We start from the raw sequence: 21,766 nt of genomic DNA on the forward strand, positions 1-21,766 counted from the left end.
GCTGTGCCTCGCTGATCATGTGGGGTTAAAGCAATTCTTCCAGTCAGTTAGTTCAGTTTTCATTTCATGAGAAATTCGGTCATCATGACTTCATCAGTGACCTAATGGTTCAGGTGTCTGAGTGATGTTAATCATGATGTGATGAAATGATTGTATGTTCCAGTCTTTCCGTGGTGGGTTTTCACACTGAGTAGAAACGTGTTGGACATGGTCTGGAAATGTTTCACACTGCTCCATTCCCAACTTCATTTACTGACAGAAGATATATTTCCATCATTCCACAGCTGGCTGCACAGCCAGAAGCTGTGCTGAAGGTGACAGCTATGTCTCTGCAACTGACAAGTTGGCCGAGAGGTTAAGGCGATGGACTACTAATCTGTTGTGCTTTGCACACGTGGGTTCGAATCCCATCCTTGTCGCTAGTTTATGAGCTGTTTCGTGTATTATTTATGTTGGGTGAGCTTATGTGGAAAGTCAGCCTCGAAACCTGTTCTTGTCAATGTCCAGACAGTGATTCCAGAATTTGTTATACTTTATTAAAATTGAGACAGACAATTGGAATTCTTCACCCAAACTGCACTGGAATGAAGATCAAATAGGGATCACGAAAAGGAGGAAGATTTTTCCCTCCCTCCTTCCTTCCATCATTACTTTCTCTGGATTTGCACCAAGTGAAAGACAAATGGGAAAAGCAAATGGCGAGGGAGCAGATGCAGCAAATTATCCTTTGGCAAGAAATTTATTTTCAAATCTTCTTGATAGATTAGGTGAGTGAGCAATGCTTTGGCAGATGGAGTTTAAAATGAGGGGTCATCGACTACCGACGATAGATCAGAGTGTTTTTTTGGAAGAGGTGAGATGTTAGAAACGGTTGAGGAGCAGAGAACCGAATACTGAATTAATAAAAGCTCGTGGACTGGTAGAAAATAATGTGAAAATTGAACAGAATATGAAGATTGGAACTCATGTTGCAGTGATATAAAGCTCTGTGCTCCTGAAGTAAATGTCCAAGCCCAGATTGTGGGGAATCTGTGGAGAGTGATTTGGTTTTTATTCATTCTTGGGTGTGAGTATCGCTGATAAGGCGAGCATTTATTACCCATTCCTATTGCCGTTGAGAAGGTGGTGGAGAGCTGCCTTCTTGAACTGATGCAGTCCATATGGTGCAGGAAATCCCACACTGCCGTTGGGGAGGGAGTTCCTGGATTGTGACCCAACAACAGTGAATAAATGGCGATATCGTTCCAAGTCAGGATGGTGAGTGACTTAGAGGGGAACCTGCAGGTAGTGAGTTCCCATGCATCTGCTGCCCTTGTCCTTCGAGGTGGTAGTGGTCACGAGTTTGGAAGGTGCTGTTGAAGGATACTTGGCGAGTTGCTGCAGTGCATATGGAGATGGTACACACTGCAGCCACTGTTTACTGGTTGTGGAGGGATTGAATGTTTAAGGTGGCGGGTTAGGTGCCGATCAAGTGCGCTGCTTTGTCCTGGATGGTGTTGAGCTTCTTGAGTGTTGTTGAGTGGGATGTATTCCATCACACTCCTGACTTGTGCCTTGCAGATGGTGGACAGGATTTGGGGTGTCAGGAGGTGAGATACTTGCTGCAGAATTCATAATCTCTGACCTGCGCTTATAGCCACAGCATAGATGTGACTGGTCCAGTTACGTTTCTGGTCAAGATATTGATGGTGGTGGATTTAACGATGATAATGCTTCTGAATATCAAAAGGTAGATTTTTTTTCTCTCTCATTGGAGATGTTCACTGCTTGGCACTTGTGTGGCCAGAAGGTTGCTTGACACTTATCAGCTCAAGCCTGAATGTTGTTCAGGTCTTGCTGCTTGCAGGCACAGACTGCTTCAGTATCTGAAGAGTTGTGAGTCATCATCTAACATTCCCACTTCTGACTTATGTTGAAGAGAAAGTCGTCAATGAAACAGCTGGGATGTTTGGGTCTAGGACACTACCCTGAGAAACCCCTGAGGCAATGTCCTGGGCTGAGATGATTGGCCTCCACGAACCACAACCATCTTGTTTTGTGCGAGGTACGACTCCAGCAAGTGGAGAGTTTTCCCCCTGATTCCCAGTGACTTCAATTTTGCTAGGGATCCTTGATGCCACACTCACTCAAGTGTGGTTCAAGAAGGCAGCCCACCCCACCACCTTCTCAAGGGCAATTAAGGATGGGCAGTAAATACCCACATCGCATGAATGAATGAATAAAAAAGTGAAGTATCCCTTGTGTCATTGTTTTGGTCGAAAATATAACCCTGGTGGAATTGCCCCTCCCAATCACACCTCACTTCATAGAACATAGAAAATGGAGAAAATTTATGGCACAGAATGAGACCATTTAGCAATCGTGTCTGTGCCAGCTGAAAAAGAGCGATCCAGCCCAATCCCACTTTCCAGGTCTTGGGAATGGGATCTGAACAGATCTCAGAGCTCACATTACGTGAATGTTCTGTTGAAGTATTGGTGAGCTGATATACCAGGGGAGATTCACACTGTTAGACACAGTGTGAAATACATTCAAGTATTTATAAAACATTGTAACATGTGAGTAATATTCCCCATTGCTTTCTCAGCACTGATGGATTGTGAAGTGGGAGACAGCCAGAAGTCCTAGTGATCCACACTGACCCTCAGCTGAGAATGAAATGAGATAAAGTTCAATCTTCAGCAGCGAGTTGCTGCAGAGAGGTAAGAGTCCTGAATCAAGGAGAGACTTTCTCATACTGCTGTTGAATCTCATTTCAAACACTCCTTGAACTCTCTGCCGAGGAATTCAGAGCTGGAGAATGCCTGTAAAATCAGACTAAAAAGGAAATAAAAAACACCCACCGTGGGGCTCAAACTCAAAAACTTGAGATTCAGAGTTTCATGCTTTCATCGACTGAGCTCACCAGGCCTGAGACAGTGACCCCGTCCTGTGAGGTCATTGGACAGTGCAGCTGTTGGCTCCATCCCAGGGGCTGAATTTGTTCTGTAAACCATGAACCAGCTTCCTCTCAAATCCCAGGTTTATCAATAAATCCTCTTACAAAATCCCCAAAGTGTGATATATTCCTCTCACTCATCCAGAATAAAAGTTACATCTTTTGCTCTTTTTACCTTCCAAACATTGACTTCTATTTTGCTCAGCATTTATTTCTCTCTCCTTTTTATGTTGTGCATTTCCTAATAAACATTTCATTTCAATTATTTATGAGGGATGAAATGAACAGAAGAGATTTTCTGCAATGGTACCAGGGGTGTGGGACAGAGCGAGTGGTTTGGATCTGGAATACACTGCCTGAGAGTGTGCTGGAGGCAGATTCAATCGTGGCTTTCAAAAGGGAATTGGATAAACACCTGAATAGAGAAAATTTGCAGGGTGACAATGAAAGGGCAGAGGAGTGGAATTAGCTGATTTGCTCTTGCAAAGAGCTGTCATGGACATGATGGACTGAATGGTCTCCTTCTGTACTGTAACCATTTGATTCCTTGATTCTAACTCTGTCAAAGTTGTTCTGAACTTGCTCTGCTCCAAGGAGAACAACCCCAGCTTTTCCAGTGTCTGCACATAACTGAAGTTATGAGGAACCATGGGGAACCCACTGTAAACCTTCCTCCAGACAGAAATACAACTGTTCACCACCACACTGTGACCCAGCTGTTCACAATATATATCAATGATTCGGATGTGGGGACCAAATGTACTATTTCCAAGTTCGCAGATGACACAAAACTAGGTGGGAATGTGTGTTGTGAGGAAGATGCAAAGCGGCTTCAAGGGGATTTGGACAGACTTAGTGAGTGGACAAGAAAGTGGCACATGGAATATAATGTGCAAAGATGTGAGGTTGTCCACTTTGGTAGGAGAAACAGATGTGCAGATCATTTCTTAAATGGTAAGAGATTAGAAAGTGTAGATGGACAAAGGGGCCTGGGTGTCCTTGTCAGTAAGTGACTGAAAGCTAACATGCAGGTGCAGCAAGCAATTGGGAAGCCGAATGACATGTTAGACTCTATCGCAAGAGGATTTAAGTACAGGAGTAGTGAAGTCTTGCTTCAATTGTATATAACCTTGGTTGGACTGCACTTTGGAATACTGTGTGCAGTTTTGGTCCCCTTACCTTAAGAAGGATATCATTGCCATAGAGGGAGTACAACGAACGTTCACCAGACTTGTTCCCGGGGTGGCGGGACTGTCCTATGAAGAGATTTTGGGGAAACTGGGACTGTATTCTCCAGAGTTTCGAAGAATGAGAGGTGATCTCATTGAAACTTACCATATATTTAAAGGGATAGACAGGTAGATGAAGCTATTTCCTCCGGTTGAGGAATCTAGAACCAGGGGACACAATTTCAACATAAGGGGAAAGCCACTTAGGACAGAGACGAGGAGAAATTTCTTTACTCAGAGGGTTGTGAATCTTTGGAATTCTCTACCCCAGAGGGCTGTGGAAGCTCAGTCATTGAGTATGTTTAAAGCAGAGATTGACAGATTTCTAAATGCAAATGACATAAGGGATATGGACATAGTGTGGGAAAAAGGCATTGAAGTGGATGATCAGTCATCATCATATTGAATGGCGGGGTTGGCTCGACGGGCTGAATGGCCTACTCCTGCTCCTATGTTCCTATCAGTCTGCTAATTTCATATCCATGCTGTCATTGTCCCTTTTATTACATGGGCTTCAGTTTTACTGGCAGTCTAGTATGTGACATCATCAAGAAGGTTTTCAATAAGTTAAATAAGGAGAAATTGTTTCCAGTGGCAAAAGGGTCAGTAACCAGAGCATGTATTTATCAGGTGATTGAGAAAAGAACCAGAGGCGAAATGAGGTCGGGATTTATACGGTGATGTGTTGTGATTTGGAATGCACTGTCTGATCAGGACTTGAAAGCAGATTCAGTAGTAACTTTGAAAAGTAATATGGATAAATACTGGAAGGAAAATGTACAGATTACAGGAAAAAGCTGAGCATCAGAACTAATTGGATAACACAACCAAAGAGACAGCATTGACACAATGGACCAAATGGTCTCCTTCTTTGTGTATCATTCTATGGTTTTATGAACATAATGTTGGTACAATTGCTGAGTTGGAAGTGAAGTGAACCCAGATTCCGGGTATTCTAAACACCAGACCCAAACCAACTGAAACAAAAACAAGAAATGCTGGATTCACTCAGCAGGTCTGGCAGCATCTGTGCAAAGAGAAGCAGAGTTAACGTTTCGGGTCAGTGACCCTTCTTCGGAACTGACTGAACAAGCCTGTTGTTTAATCTCTGTTTTTCACACCATTTTCTCCTCGCTCTTTCTGTGTTTCCTGCCTGGTCTGTTCCTCTGACCTTCATTCCTGACACTCTATTGAGAATGGCCAACTCACTACGCCTCTCACTCCCACCGTCACTCCACCCCTTCACCCACTTCCAAACCTCTCTGTTGAACAGTACCTCACTTCTGCTCCTCTGCTCCATTAATATAACAGGAAAACATTTTCAAACAGACATTTCCAGACAGTGAACGTTTCAGTGAGAAAAGGTAAAGAGCAGATTCATTCACTTTCAACACAGAGAGAGCAGCTCTCCCTGTTCAGTCTAAGGAGCAGCTGTAGTTTCACTCCCTTTAGTCTTAGAGACATGGGCCAGAATTTTAAGGGACCGTTGGAGATGGGAATGGAGGCTGGGGAGGGGGAGGGGGGGTGTATAAAATAGGGATGGAAGACGTCGGACCGGATATTTCTGTCGGCGGCTGACATGGAGGGCAGACTTCGCACATCCACACAGCAAGAAGGCATTTAAAGTATTTATGAGTCCAATTGTCAGCAATTTTATTCACTGGGTCCAATTGAATTAATAGCACACGGGAACCACGGGGCTTCAGAGCCTCGCCTGGTTAAAGGAGGTGACTGGGAGGTGGGAGCTGAGTGTTGGCTTCACTGGGAAGCTGTCGGGTGAGGCAGCGTAACTTGGCAGCAAGGGTGGAGGGGGAAAGGGCATCCGGAAACACTATCAGGAGTGGGGGCCAATGTGCCAGCTCTGTAGGGTGAGCCACACCAGGGTGTTATTGGGGCAGAGTCACCTCATTGAGTGTGACAAATGAGGTAAATGTGGCTGGGTGTTGTTTACTGTGAAGGCCTTGCACTCAGGGAGGGGCAACCTGTCATGGGCCTCATTCACCCTGGATTCGAGGCTCCCATTGAAGAGGAGGAGGAGTAGAGAGGGAGGGAGGGAGGCGCAGGCGCCAGCAGGGACACCACAGCAGCTTGGGGGCCCACAGGAGGGCCAGCCTCGAACAGGAGGCTGGAGAAGGAGGCAGAGGAACACGTCAGCCGAGGTTCAACTACCTGCAGATGTCCGCGTGACAGTGTCTCCCCAGACTGCGCCTCTCCACGGAGGTTGTCACTGATCTCTCTGCCATGATGCAGCTGTGCCCCATGGGACTTGGTGGGCACCTGATGCCAGTGTCACTGAAGGTCACCGTGCCACTGAACTTCTCCACCAGCAGATCATTGCGGGGATCCACTGGCGATATGTGTGGAATCTCACAGTCTGTGGTGAATCAGTGCATCAAGGAGGTCACCAATGTCCTGTTCAGGAGGGCCGGTGACTATGTGCACATCGATCGAAACAGTCACGCTGAGAGGGCAATAGGATTCGGGCCATCGCTGGATTCCACCAGGTGTAGGGTGTCATCGACTGCACCCATGTGACCATCAAGGCTCCTGCAGACCAGCCAGCAGCCTTCAACAGGAAGGGCTTCCACTTGCTCAGTGTGTAACTGGTCTGTGACCATCACAAATGGATCCTACAGGTGTGTGCACAAATCCCGGGAAGCAGCCACAACGCCTGCATACCAAGGCTCTCCCAGGTGCCAGAACCTTTCCGTGGCCCCATGCGCTTTCTGAGATGGATCCTTGGAGACAAGGGCAACCCAGTGAGAACATGAGTACTGACGCCTGTGAGGAACCCACACAACGATTCAGAGGAGAGGTACAACACCTGCTGCGGGTCAACCCGAGCGACCATCAAAGAGGCCATTGGTCTCCTGAAGGTGAGATTCAGGCACTTAGATTGTTCCTGTGGAGCCCTTCAGTATGTCCCAGCGAGAGTCTCCCGTATCATGGTGGCTTGCTGTGCTCTGCACAATCTGGCATGACAGAGGGGTGAGGTGTTGACTCGTGTGGATATCATGGAATGTGATGTCTCCTCTGATGATGAGGATGTGGAGGAGGATGCTGCCCAAGCAGTGCCAGATGAAGGACCTCAGGCACAACAGGAAAGCCTCCATGAGATACACACAAGGGAGACACGAGACACCCTTATACATTCACGTTTCCTTTGAGCCTTACCACCTTCTGGAACCACAGCAATAAAGTCTTAGCTTTAAACAGCCCTGTTGTCACCTCCTTCCTTCTACACTACAGCGCCCAGATACACATCGCACAGTGACAAGGCCGAAGCTTTGTGAACTCAGGGCTTGGTCCCTCACTTCCAGCCCCTTGGGAGGAAGGGTTGAAATGAAGTCCCAAAGGGCATCAACAATAGGAAGGAGACATAGTGAGAGAACATCATTTCTTTATTCTGTGTGACACCAAACACAACCCTATCCATCTGGAATGTACATTCACCCGTGAACCCCTCAGTGAATCTAGGTGCTCTTCTTAAATCTCTTCCGGGTGTTCCTACCTGCTACTCCCCCTGCTCTGTCAGCTGAGGTGGAGACATGCTGCTGACCTTGCTGCTCCATGGCTTGGGATGACATTGGCGGCCGTCCTCTGCTGCCTGAGGCCTGGAGGGCCCTAGCACACTGAGGGCCTCCTGCGCAGGTACATGGACCCCTCTGTCATCGAGGATGATGGAGGTGCTGGCATCACTGGTGTCACTGGCAGAGGGACTTTGGAATTACCGTCCACACCAGGAGCACCCTGAGAGGGTCCCCCAGATGTAGCAGCCAGCTGCTCCTCCCCCTTATAAGACACACTTGTACCTCCCTGCTGACCTGAGAGGGACGTGGACCAAGTGGAGAGTTCAGGTGCCTCGTCCCCCCTCTCACCTTGTCACCACTGGATGGAGCTCCTGGACAAAGTGATGGAGTGCAGGTCTGTGCACATCTCCGGCAGCCACTGATTGATCGGCTGGATCTGGTTCTCCATGAGAGTCACCAATCTCTCAATGGAGGAAGCCAGACACACCCCCATCAGAGACAGTGCAGCACCCAAGGCCTGGATGGACTCCTCCATCGTCCGTGCTTGGGTACACATAGTCTCTGGCAACTCTGCCAGATGTTGCCTGACCTCTCACTGCAGCTGCAGCATTTCCCGTGTTGCTGGTGACACAAGAGGCACGTCATCAGCCTAGGGCACAGCATGGGCCTGGCCTCCCACAAACCACCAACTCCCAGTGGCCTCGGCTGTCACAGCCTCCGCCAGCTGCCCGGGCCTGTCAGTGATGTGCTCACCAGTTTGTATGCCAGAATCTAACCGCGAACGGATACCCACCAACGTGAGAGTTTCTGTGCTGGTGAAGGGCGCAGGGGAATGAGGTGATAGTGCACCCTCTGAGGCTCCCTCCTCCTCCTCAGACATGTCCGGCTGTCCCCCAGTCTCTCCAGCTCTTTGCTTTTGTCGTTCATCCGGGCCTTCATGAGAAAACAGGGACATTGAAGGGTTAGGGTCTTCCCATCATGACATTCCAACCACCCCTAACGTGCAGCTCCATTGATGCAGTGGTGAACAGATGAGCAGTGTGGCTCCTTTGCAGCAGATGCTCCCTTGTGCCCCAGGAGATGTTCACTCACTCTCTTGGGTAGGTGTCCCTGTCTCTCCATCAGCTATGGAGCAGCTGCTTTGCTGCCCTGCCTGTTCCATGGCCTCCTCCTCCATCGGGATGAGGACATGGAGATAAGGCATCCACCGCCGGTCTTGACACGCTCTTTCCAATTGTGGGATGTCTTCTCCTGCAGACACAATGATGAACAAAGTTAGTCTCCCAGCGGGGACAAGCCCAACATCTCTGATGGTGATAGTCCAGCAGTCCATGATGGGGACACACGTATTCCTCCTGCATGTGGCCCCTCTCGAGGGACTGTGTGAGTTTATACAATGACTGACGTGCACCTCTCACCGAGATGCAGCCAAGCCTCAGGCAGCATGTCCTGCTGCCCTTCCCCAATACACATGACTGGGTGGTCACTCCCTTTCCACCAAACACTCCCTCTCACGCTGCCACATGCAATGTCCAAAGGGTCCAAAGTGTTTTGAGTTTTCGCCTGAGCAGCCTGGATCCGGTCATTGACCCACTTCCTGTACTGGATTCATGTTCTGAGGGTGACCCCACGTCTGCTGACCTCACCGACTATCTTCAGCCAGCTTTGCTTGGTCAGGTGGGCAGGTCTCCACCTCCCATCCCTGGGGAAGAGGATCTTCCACCTTTCTCTTGCCACCTGGAGGAGAACCTGCAGGGAGGCATCGCTAAACCGTGGGACCATGGTCACTGCAGGCTCGCATTCAGCTCCTTACTCAGCAGGCAGCAGAGGCAGCAGAACGGGTCCTGGGGCATCAGAGGCAGCAGAATGGGTCCTGGGTCATCAGAGGCAGCAGAACGTGTCCTGGGACAGCAGAGGCAGCAGAACGAGTTCTGGGGCAGCAGTGACAGCAGAACGGGTCCTGGGGCAACAGAGACAGCAGAACGGATCCTGGGGTGCAGAATCAGCAGAACAGGTCCTGGGGCAGCAGAGGCAGCAGAACGAGTCCTGGGGCATCAGAGGGCTCTCAGGAAGACACTCCTTTAAACCAGGCAGCAGTGAATGCAGGGTTGGTTAAATATGGTGTCAGCACCTGCCGTTGTGTCAGATGTCGGTGCCATCGGTGCCTTGTTCCCTGCCTCAGGTCCTTGTTTACATGGGCCCCACGCCTCCCCTTCATTAATTGGTCGGCTGCTCCGTGATCGGAGTTGGTCGGCCACATTTCACTCGTGTGGTGACGACACCCGCTTCCGGTGCCTCTGCCGAGAGCCGCACCGTTAGTTTAAAATTCAGCCCATGGGGCCAAGAGTGGAAAATCTCCCCTCTGATTCTCTCTACTTAAACTGATGGAGACACCAAATTAAAACTGATGAAACCAGGGATTGTATCCTGGTTCTTCAATCTAGTGTTCTCCCAACTGAGCTATTCCAGCCTCACTGTGAACTCATCTTCATTGGAGACAAATATAACTCCAGGTGGAATTTCCCCACCCGTTCATTCCTCACTTCAGGGGAATGGGACCCGACCAGATCGCGGAACTCAGATTATGTTAATGTTCTGCTCTTGATATCTTAATATTATCTTGCGTTTGAGCCACTTTTAATCAGGTTCACAAACAAATTCTTCCATCATCCCTTCTCCCACATTCTCTCTCTCTCATTCATTCTTTATTCCTCACAATCCAGAAAGGGTTAGGAATCAGAGCTCACCTCCAAACCCTCTGCACACAGACCTCTATCTGTCACCCTGTTTGATCCAAGATCCAAGAGACCAGTCATTAAATTGCACTCTTTATAAACACAGAAAGCTGCCTCACAGTGTTGGACACAGAGTTAAATACACTGAAGTCTTTTGAAAAAAGTTCATCTTATGGGTTGTATAATGATGGAAATATACCTTCTGTAAGTAAATGAAACAGGGAATGGAGCGGTGTGAAACATTTCCAGACCATGTCCAACACGTTTCCACTCAGTGTGAAAACCCACCACGGAAAGAGTGGAACATTCAATCATTTGATCACATCATGATTAACATCACTCAGATGCCTGAATCATTAGGTCACTGCAGCTGGCTGCACATCCAGGAGCTGTGCTGAAGGTGACAGCCATGATTGCGCATCTGACAAGGTGGCTGCAAGGTTAAGGTGATGGACTGCTAATGCATTGTGTTCTTCATGTATGGGTTCGAATCCCATCCTTGTTGTTAGTTTGTGAGCTGTATCGTTCCTTTATTTCTAATAGGGGACTTTTTGCATAAAGTCAGACTGGAAACCTGTTCTTGTCAATTTCCAGACGGTGTTTCCAGAATTGTTTATATATTATTAAAATTGAGACAGACAATTGGGATTCTTCACCCAAATTGGACTGGAATGAAGATCAAATTGGGATCACAAAACGGAGCAAGATTTTCCCTCCCTCCCTTCCTTCCATCTTTATATTCTCTGGATTTACACCAAGTGAAAGACTAATGGGAAAAGCAAACGGCGAGGGAGCAGAAGCAGAATATTATCCTTTGGCAAGAAATGTATTTTCAAATCTTCTTGATAGATTAAGTGAGTGAGCAATGCTTTGACAGATGGAGTTTAAAATGTGGGGTCATGGAATACTGAAGAAAGATAGATCAGAGTGTTTTTTGTAAGAGGTGAGATGTTAGAAACTGTGGAGGAGCCGAGACCCGAATACAGAATTACTAAAAGCTAGTGGACTGGGAGAAAATAATGTGAAAAGCGAACGGAATATGAAGTTTGGAACTCATGTTGCAGTTATATAAAGCTCTGTGCTCCTGAAGCGAATGTCCAAGCCCAGATTGTGGGTAATCTGTGGAGAGTGATTTGTTTTTTATTCATTCTTGGATGTGAGTATCGCTGATAAGGTGAGCATTTATTACCCATCCCTAATTGCCCTTGAGAATGTAGTGGTGAGCTGCCTTCTTGAACTGCTGCAGTCCATGTGGTGCAGGAACACCCACACCGCCGTTGGGGAGGGAGTTCCAGGATTGTGACCCAACAACAGTGAAGAAATGGCGATATAGTTCCAAGTCAGGATGGTGAGTGACTTGGAGGGGAACCTTCAGATGGCGAGTTCCCATGCATCTGCTGCCCTTGTCCTTCGAGGTGTTAGAGGTCACGGGTTTGAAAGGTGCTGTTGAAGGATACATGGCGAGTTACTGCAGTGCATATAGAGATGGTACACACTGCAGACTCTGTGTACTGGTGGTGGAGAGAGTGAATGTTTAAGGTGGTGGGTTAGGTGGCGATTAAGTGGGCTGCTTTGTCCTGGATGGTATTGAGCTTCTTGAGTGTTGTTGAGTGGGATGTATTCCATCACACTCCTGACTTGTGCCTTGTAGATGGTGGACAGGTTTTGGTGTATCAGGAGGTGAGATACTTAGTTTAGTTTAGAGAACCAGCACTGAAACAGGCCCTTCGGCCCACCGAGTCTGTGCCGACCATCAACCACCCATTTATATTAATCCGTTACTAATCCCATATTCCTACCACATCCCCACCTGTCCCTATATTTCCCGACCACCTACCTATACTATAGGACAATTTATAATGGCCAATTTACCTACCAACCTGCAAGTCTTTTGGCTTGTGGGAGGAAACCGGAGCACCCGGGGAAAACCCACACAGACACAGGGAGAACTTGCAAACTCCACACAGACAGTACCCAGAATTGAACCCGAGTTGCGGGAGCTGTGAGGCTGCGGTGCTAACCACTGCGCCACTGTGCCGCCCCCAGAATTCCTAATCTTTCCCACTTGCTGCAGAATTCCGAATCTCTGACCTGCGCTTATAGCTGCAGCATAGATCTGACTGGTCCCGTTTAGTTTCTGGTCAATGGTAACCCCCAACATATTGATGGTGGGGGATTCAGCGATGATAATGCTCTGAATATCAAAAGGTAGATTTTTTTCTCTCTCTCATTGGAGATGTTCACTGCTTGGCACTTGTGTGGCCAGAAGGTTTCTTGTCACTTATCAGCTCAAGCCTGAATATTGTTCAGGTCTTGCTGCTTGTAGGCACAGACTGCTTCAACTGAGGAGTTGTGAATCATCACCTAACATTCCCACTTCTGACTTATTTTGAAGGGAAAGTCGTCAATGAAACAGCTGAGGATGTTTGGGTCTACGACACTTCCCTGAGAAACTACTGAAGCAATGTCCTGGGCTGAGATGATTGGCCTCCACGAACCACAACCATCTTGTTTTGTGTGAGGTACAACTCCAGCAAGTGGAGAATTTTCCCCCTGATTCCCATTGACTTCAATTTTGCTAGGGATCCTTGATGCCACACTCACTCAAGGGCAATCACTCTCCCCTCTCCTCTGGAATTCCACTCTTTCATCTCTGTTTGGACCAAGCTGCAATGAGATCATAACAACATAAGATCAGAACAACTAGTAGCAGGAGAAGGCCATTTGGCCCCTCGAGCTTGCTCCGCCATTCAATAGGATCATGGCTGACCTGATCATGACCTCAACCCCACTTTCCTGCCTGCCCACATAACCCTTGGCTCTCTTGTAGATAAAAATCTTGAAGACATTCAATGACCCAGCCTCCACTGCTCTCTGCGGTAGAGAATTCCAAAGGTTAATGACGCTCTGAGAGAAGAAATTCCTTCTTCAATGAAAAACCCCTAAATCTGAAACTGTGTCCCCTAGTTCTAGATTCCACCACGAGGGGAAACTTCCTCTCAGCATCTACCCTGTCAAGTCCCCTCAGAATCTTATATGTCTCAATACGTTCACCTTTCATTTTTCTCAACTCCAATGAGTATCGGTCCAACCTGCTCAACTTTCCTTATACGACAACCCCTTCATCACTGGAATAAATCTAGTGAACCTTCTCTGAACTGCCTCCAATGCAAGTATATCCCTCCTTAAATAAGGAAACCAAAACTGTACACAGTACTCTAGGTGTGGTTTCACCAGCACCCTGTACATTTGTAGCAACACTTCTCCACTTTTATGCTCCATTCCCCTTGCAATAAAGGGTAACATTCCATTTGCCTTCCTAATTATTTGCTGTACCTGCATGGTAACTTTTTGTTATTCATGTACGAAGACACCCAGATCCTTCTACACCGCAGCATTCTGTAATCTCTCACAATTTAAATAATATTTTCCTTTTCTATTCTTCCTACCAAAGTGGATAACCTCACATTTTCCCACATTCTATTCTATCTGCCAAATTATTTCCTGGAGCTGAGAGACCCTGGCAGAACCTAAACTGAGCATCGATGAGCAGATTATTGTTAAGTGTGTGGTGCTTGATAGCACTGTTGGTGACATCTTCCATCACTTTGTTGATGATTGATAGAAGACTGATGGGGCGGCAATTGGTCAGATTGGATTTGTCCTGCCTTTTTACGGACAGGGCACACCTGGGCAATTTTCCACATTGTTGAGTCGATGCCTGTGTTGTCGCTCTACTGGAACAGCTTGGCTGAGGGCGCAGCTAGTTCTGGAGCACAAGTCTTCAGTACTAGAGCCGGGATGTTTTTAGGGCCATAGTCTTTGATGTACTGAGTGCCTTCAGCTGTTTCTTGCTATCATGTGGAGTGAAGCGAATTGGCTGAAAACTGGAAGCTGTGATGCTCGGGACCTCAAGAGGCCGAGATGAATCATCCACTGAGCAATTTCTGACTGAAGATGGTTTCAAATGCTTCAGCTTCATCTTTTGCACTGACGTGCTCGGCTCCACCAACATTGAGGATAGGGATGTTTTTGGAGCCTCCTCATCTGGTTCGTTATTTAATTGTCCTCCACCTTTCATGACTGGAGCCCTAGTTTCTCAGGGCAGTGCCCTAGGCCCAACCATCCTCAGCTGTTTCATTGATGGCTTTCTCTTCAACATAAGTCAGAAGTGGGCATGTTCGCTGATGATTCACAACTCCTCAGATACTGAAGCAGTCTGTGCCTGCAAGCAGCAAGACCTGAACAACATTCAGGCTTGAGCTGATAAGTGACAAGCAACATTCTTTGATCTGATCCTGAGGGAGATAACCGTGCGTGGAGCGGCGGGATGGATGGAGGGTGACTCTGAAGAGGGTGTCTGAGCCTGGAGGGAAGAATCTGTGGAGAGTGGTCCTCAAAGGATGTCCGTGTCTGGAGATTTAGGATCTCTGAAGAGGGTCTCCGAGCCCATAGTGCTGGGATGTATGGAGAGTGATCCTGAAGTGGGTGTCCGAACCTGGAATGGCGCGATCTGTGGAGAGTGATCCTGAAGTGGGTGTCCGAGCCTGGAGTGGCAGGATCTGTGGAGAGTGGTCCTCAAAGGATGTCCGTGTCTGGAGATTTAGGATCTCCGAAGAGGGTCTCCGAGCCTGTAGTGCTGGGATGTATGGAGAGTGATCCTGAAGTGGGTGTCCGAACCTGGAATGGCGGGATCTGTGGAGAGTGATCCTGAAGTTGGTGTCCGAGCCTGGAGTGGCAGGATCTGTGGAGAGTGATCCTGATGAGTGTGTGTAAACCAGGAATGGAAGCTTTCTGTGGAGGTACAGGAAGAGGCCATTCATTCCCAGCATTTTGTAAAGGTTTAGCATATCTTATATGCTTTTACTCTATGCCTATATTAATAAATCCAAGTGTCCTGTTTGCTCTTAGTTACCTTTTCAATCCTTCTAACATTGGTGTACATTGTCTCTTTGCTCCTGCACCCACTTTAGAATTGTCATGTTTCATTTATATGGCCTCTCCTCTTACTTCCTTCCAAATTGTATCACTTCACACTTCTCTGTGCAAAATTTCATCTGATATGTGAAAGCCGATTTTAACAGTTTTTTTTAAGTTCCCCTGAAGTGTGTTACTATCACTGGCATCGGACAAAATTCCTGAGCATTCTTTGATGCTATCTCCATAGACAGAGCAATCTTCCGCGAGCTCAAATGTAGGATTTTGTGTGTTTAGTATCTTACTTCACCCACCAATATAAGCACAAATATGTCACGTAAATCTTGTTCACTGCAGTCCCTGCTGCTGTTTGCTGCCTATATTTACAGACTTTTATCTCAACCTCGTCACCATGTTCTCTAATATATTCAGGGGGCATCAGCAGAGAAAATGTTCACCAAGCGTGGCAAGTGCAAAGAAGTGTTTATTTACATCATAATGTCATGAATATAATATACAAATACATTACATGTGTGAATCATCAAGATGTGTCTGAATAAATGGAACCCCGTTACTATAAACACTGTCACCTTTCAATGTTTAGCGGACAGGTTTGACGGCTTGATGTGTGTGATTCCCTCATTAATGTGTTTGCACAAAGTTCGGGGAAAGACTGAGATATGAATAATTTATAGGGACATTTTTTAAGCATATCTCCACATCTCTCACTCACAAAGATCTGCAAACACATGGATTCCAAAAGAACCTGAGTACAAAATCACCTAAAATAAACACAGCCAGAGAGTCTTTCAATAACCTGTAGCTCAGGGAAAGTACATGATGTTATGGAAGTGATTCTGTTTCTTCTGTTAAAATATTTTTTGAAGAAGTCATAATCAAACTGAATAAATGTAGGACCAGTTCTTTTTCAAGAGAGCACCAAAAGAGCCAATTTGGCAACTATGTTTACTGTTTGTCACATAATTCAAGTTAAAAATAGAACAGAAACCATGGTAACAGGGAGATGTGGTTAGTGAAGTCATTTGCGCCCCTTGATTGGACAAGCTCGCAGCAGCAACGTACACCTAAGACAGCAGAAAACTCACAAGCTTTTGGTTGTAGAGTCAGTGTGTTTTACCTGCTGGAGTGAGCAGCTGATAAAGTTAGCCTGAAGAAGTGTCAAGGAAGGAGAGAAGACCACAACCCAGCTTGTTTTCCAGAAAATCTTTAAAAGATCCTGAGAAGTCCAGTGTGTTAATTCATCTTATCGCATGTCTTTGAAGAAGGCCTGCTAAAATTAATTCTCAGTGCCTTCTGAAAGGAACTGTTCTAAAATACCCTAGTGACCTGTCTATGTATACTCAGAAGTTAGACTGTATTCCAATTTTGGAGCAACGTATCTCATCTGATGTTTTCTTCAAAAATGAGCAAGTAACCAGCCCAAGAGTTTTTTTTTTGTGTTTGTAACAAAATTTAAAAAATTTTAAAAAAACATCCCTTTTATCTTTTCTGTTAACCGGTGTATGTGTGTGTGCGCATGTGGCTCCAAGATTTTTTAAAAAGACTTTAAAAGCAAAGGTGAAAAGGGAACTTTTAAAATTTCCACCTGTGTGTTTATGCTTTACTTCATGACTAGTTAAAACTTGTTCTACTATAAATGAATCATTTTGTGGTTCATTAAAGAAATCTGGTCAGTGTCTTCTATTCTGGGAAAAATAGAGTATATGATTGACTGTTTCAGTAAGTGGGAAAAGTTGAAGTAGATGTTGTGACCTGTGGAGAAGTGGGATGAGAATAAAGAGTGCCCTCCTCTGCCCTTAGTTGTCACAGCATTTGTGATCTGGCTCAGTAGCTTCGTTGGCTCGAGCGTTTGTCCAATAATCAGAAAATCGTGGATTCATATCCTTGCTTCAAAAGTTTAGCAATCAATCGTTTACATCTGTTTTCTTGTGAACTTTAACTTTTCTTATGAATTTTATTCACACAAGAAAACAGCTCAGTGGGTGCCTTTGTGAAGGATGTCAGTTTGGAATGGCTGTTCCTCCTTGTACAAATGTTCAATGCTAATATTTCAACGGCAACTCAATCCCCTACAATTTCTTTGAGAGCAATGTGTTTGCAGTTGCATTGAACCTGGAAAACAGCTCAACATTAATCTCACTGAAGGAAAGTGTGACCGTGTTGTATGTTTCAGACTGTTCGTGCCGTTTTGTGTCTTTTTTAACCAAGACTATAACACGACGCAAAGGGGAGGGTTGATCCGAGGTTTAGAATATAATATTCAGTCAGGAGCAAGAAAAATCAAAAGGAACAAAATAAGAAAACCCAGTCCACAGATTTGAGAATCTGTAGATCCGCTTTGGGAAAGTGAATCAGAGCAGAATGAAGGGTGAACTGTCCGACTGCCCAGAAGAGATGAAGACACAGCTCAGTCAGCACGCTCCCCTGGTTTATGATGCTGGAACATTCCTCACACAGAAATTATTCAATCAATACTCATCTGCCAAGTCGGTCTGAGGCTGTGCCTCTCTGATCATGTGGAATTAAAGCAATTCTTCCAGTCAGTTAGTTCAGTTGTCATTTCATGAGAAATTCGGTCATCATGACTTCGTCAGTGACCTCATGGTTCAGGTGTCTGAGTGATGTTAATCATGATGTGATGAAATGATTGTATGTTCCAGTTTTTCCGTGGTGGATTTTCACATTGAGTCGAAACGTGTTGGACATGGTCTGGAAATGTTTCACACCGCTCCATTCCCAACAGGCCATGACCTGATGTGATGGAAATTGCATTTACTTACAGAAGCTGCATTTCCATCATTGCACATCTGGCTGCACAGCCAGGATCTGTACTGTCCAAACAGCTGACAAGGTGGTCGAGAGGTCAAGACGGTGGCGTGCTAATGCATTTTGCTTTGCATGTGTGGGTTCGGATCCCAATTTTGTCATTAGTTTATGAAGTGTCTAGTACATTGTTGTGGGGGAGCTTTTGTGGAAAGTTGGCCTGGAAACATGTTCTTGTCAATATCTCGCTGGTGATTCCAGAATTGTTTATACTTTATTTAAATTGAGACAGACAATCGGAATTCTTCACCCAAATTGGACTGGAATGAAGATCAAATAGGGATCACGAAAAGGAGGAAGATTTTTCGCTCCCTCCCTCCTTCCATCTTTACTTTCTCTGGATTTACACCAAATGAAAGACTAACGGGTAAAGCAAATGGCGAGGGAGCAGAAGCAGAACATTATCCTTTGGCAAGAAATTTATTTTCAAATCTTCTAGATAGCTTAAGTGAGTGAGCAATGCTTTGGCAGATGGAGTTTAAAATGAGGGGTCATCTAGGACCTACGAAAGATAGATCAGAGTGTTTTTTATAAGTGGTGAGATGTTAGAAACTGGAGAAGCAGAGACCCAAGTGCTGAATCACTAAAAGCTAGTGGACTGGGAGAAAATAATGTGAAAGGCTAATGGAATCTGAAGATTGGAACTCATGTTGTAGTTATATAAAGCTCTGTGCTCCTGAAGTAAATGCCCAAGCCCGGATTGTGGGGAATCTGTGGAGAATAATTTGTTTTTTATTCATTCTTGGGTGTGAGTATCGCTGGCAAGGCTGGCATTTATTGCCCATCCCTAATTGCCCTTGAGAATGTGGTGGGGAGCTGCCTTCTTGAACTGCTGCAGTCAATGTGGTGTAGGAACACCCACAGTGCTATTGCGGAGAGAGTTCCAGGATTTTGACCCAACAACAGTGAAGAAATGGTGATATGGTTCCAAGTCATGATGGTGAGTGACTTGGAGGTGAACCTGCAGGTGGTGGTGTTCCCATGCATCTGCTGCCCTTGTCCTTCGAGGTGGTAGTGATCACGGGTTTGGATGGTGCTGTCGAACGTTACTTAGCGAGTAACTGCAGTGCATCTTGTAGGTGGTACACACTGCTGCCACTGTGCTCTGGTGGTGGAGGGAGTGAATGTTTAAAGTGGTGGGCGAGGTACCGATGAAGAGGACTGCTTTGTCCTGGGTGGTATTGAGATTTTTATGTGTTGTTGGAGCTGCAGCTATCCAGAAAAGTGGAGAGTATTCCATCACACTCCTGACCTGTGCCTTGTAGACAATGGACAGGCTTTGGCATGTCAGGAGGTGAGATACTTGCTGCAGAATTCCCAATTTCTGACCTACGCTAAAAGCCGCAGCATAGATGTGACTGGTCCAGTTTAGTTTATAATCAATGGTAACCCCCAAGATGTTGCTGGTGAGGGATTCAGTGATGATAATGCTGCTGAGTATTAAAAGGTAGATGGTTTGATTCTCTCTCATTGGAGATGTTCACTGCATGGCACTTTTGTGGCAATCAAGTCGCTTGTCACTTATCAGCTCAAGCCTGAATGTTGTTCAGGTCTCGCTGCTTGCAGACATGGACTGCTTCAGTATCTGAGGAGTTGTGAATCATCACCTAACATTCCCACTTCTGACTTAAGTTGAGGGGAAACTCATTAATAAAACAGCCGAGGATGATTGAGCCAAGGACACTACCCTGAGAAACTCCTGAGGCAATGTCCTGGGCTGAGATGATCGGCCTCCACCAACCATAATCATCTTGCTTTGTGCTAGGTTGGACTCCAACAAGTGGACAGTTTTCAACTGATTCCCATTGATTTCAATTTTGCTAGGGATCCTTGATGCCACACTCACTCAAGGGTAATTACTCTCACCTCTCCTCTGGAATTCCACTCTTTCCTCTCTATTTGGAACAAGCTGCAATGAGGTCATAAGAACAGAAATAGTAGCAGGAGTAGACCATTTGGCCCCTCGAGCCTTCTCTGCCATTCAATAGGATCATGGTTGATCTGATCATGGCATCAACCCCGCGTTCTTGCCTGCCCCCCATAACCCTTGACTTCCTTGTAGATAAAAATCCAAGGATGAATGACTGTCTGAGTGAAGAAATACCTCCTCATTTCCTTCTTAAATGGAAAATCCGTAATTCTGAAACTGTGTCCCCAAGTTCTAGATTCCACCACGAGGGGATACATCCTCTCAGCATCGACCCTGTCAAGACCCTTCAGAATCTTAGCTGTCTCAATGCGATCACCTCTCATGTTTCTAAACTCCAATCAGTATAGATCCAACCTGCTCAATCCTCCTCAAAAGACAACCCCTTCATCACAGGAATAAATCCAGTGAACCTTCTCTGAACTTTTTTTTATTTCCAAAATATACTTTATTCGTCAAAAAAACTATAAAAAGATACATTACAAAACAGTTCAAAAACAGCACCAAGTCAAAAATGCAAAGATTGCAAAGGAGATCAGTTTCCTTCAGTACAGGAGTGAATTGCCTCACAACCCTTCCATTTCATTTTACCTGCCATGTACTTTTTGCAGCAAACAAATATTTTTTGGAATAAAAACAAGAAATGCTGGAACCACTCAGCAGGTCTGGCAGCATCTGTGGAAAGAGAAGCAGAGTTAACGTTTCGGGTCACTGACCCTTCTTCGGAACTGACAAATATTAAAAATGTCACAGGTTATAAGCAAGTGAGGTGTGGGTGGGGCAAGAGATAACAAAGGAGAAGGTGCAGGTTGGACAAGGCCACATAGCTGACCAAAAGGTCATGGAGCAAAGGCAAACAATATGTTAATGGTGTGTTGAAAGACAAAGCATTAGTACAGAATAGGTGTTAACGGACTGAATATTGAACAGCAGCAAGTGCAAACCTGAAAAAAAACAGTGGGTAAGCAAACTGAATAAACTAAGATGAAATGAAATAAATGCAATATAAAAGGTTGTAAAAAATGTAAAAAAGCAAAAAAGAAGAAAAAAGAAAAAACAACTAAAAATGAAAGTAAAATCGGGGGCTGTCATGCTCTGAAATTATTGAACTCAATGTTCAGTCCGGCAGGCTGTCGTGTGCCTATTCAGTAAATGAGATACTGTTCCTCGAGCTTGCGTTGACGTTCACTGGAACACTGCAGCAATCCCAGGACAGAGATGTGAGCATGAGAGCAGGGGGGAGTGTTGAAATGGCAAGAAACCGGAAGCTCAGGGTCCTGCTTGCGGACCGAACGGAGGTGTTCCGCAAAACGGTCACCCAGTCTGCGCTTGGTCTCCCCAATATAGAGGAGACCACATTGTGAGCAGCGAATACAGTATACTACATCGAAAGAAGTACAAGTAAATCGCTGCTTCACCTGAAAGGAGTATTTGGGGCCTGGGAAAGTGAGGAGAGAGGAGGTAAATGGGCAGGTATTACACCTCCTGCGATTGCAGGGGAAGGTGCCATGGGACGGGGACGAGGTGGTGGGGGTAATGGAGGAGTGGACCAGGGTGTCGCAGAGGGAATGATCACTTCAGAATGCTGACAGGGGAAGGGAGGGGAAGATGTGTTTGGTAGTGGCATCACGCTGGAGGTGGCGGAA

At 46.0% G+C, this 21,766-nt stretch overlaps 1 non-coding gene across 1 annotated transcript; it reads left to right on the forward strand.

Moving 5' to 3' along the window:
* Positions 1 to 337: 337 nt before the first annotated feature.
* trnas-acu (transfer RNA serine (anticodon ACU)) lies at positions 338 to 419 on the forward strand. Its single transcript has one exon. It is a non-coding gene; the product is annotated as a tRNA-Ser (tRNA).
* Positions 420 to 21,766: the final 21,347 nt, after the last annotated feature.

The sequence above is a fragment of the Heterodontus francisci genome, unplaced genomic scaffold (genome assembly GCF_036365525.1).
Source record: "Heterodontus francisci isolate sHetFra1 unplaced genomic scaffold, sHetFra1.hap1 HAP1_SCAFFOLD_75, whole genome shotgun sequence".
Lineage (NCBI taxonomy): Eukaryota > Metazoa > Chordata > Chondrichthyes > Heterodontiformes > Heterodontidae > Heterodontus > Heterodontus francisci.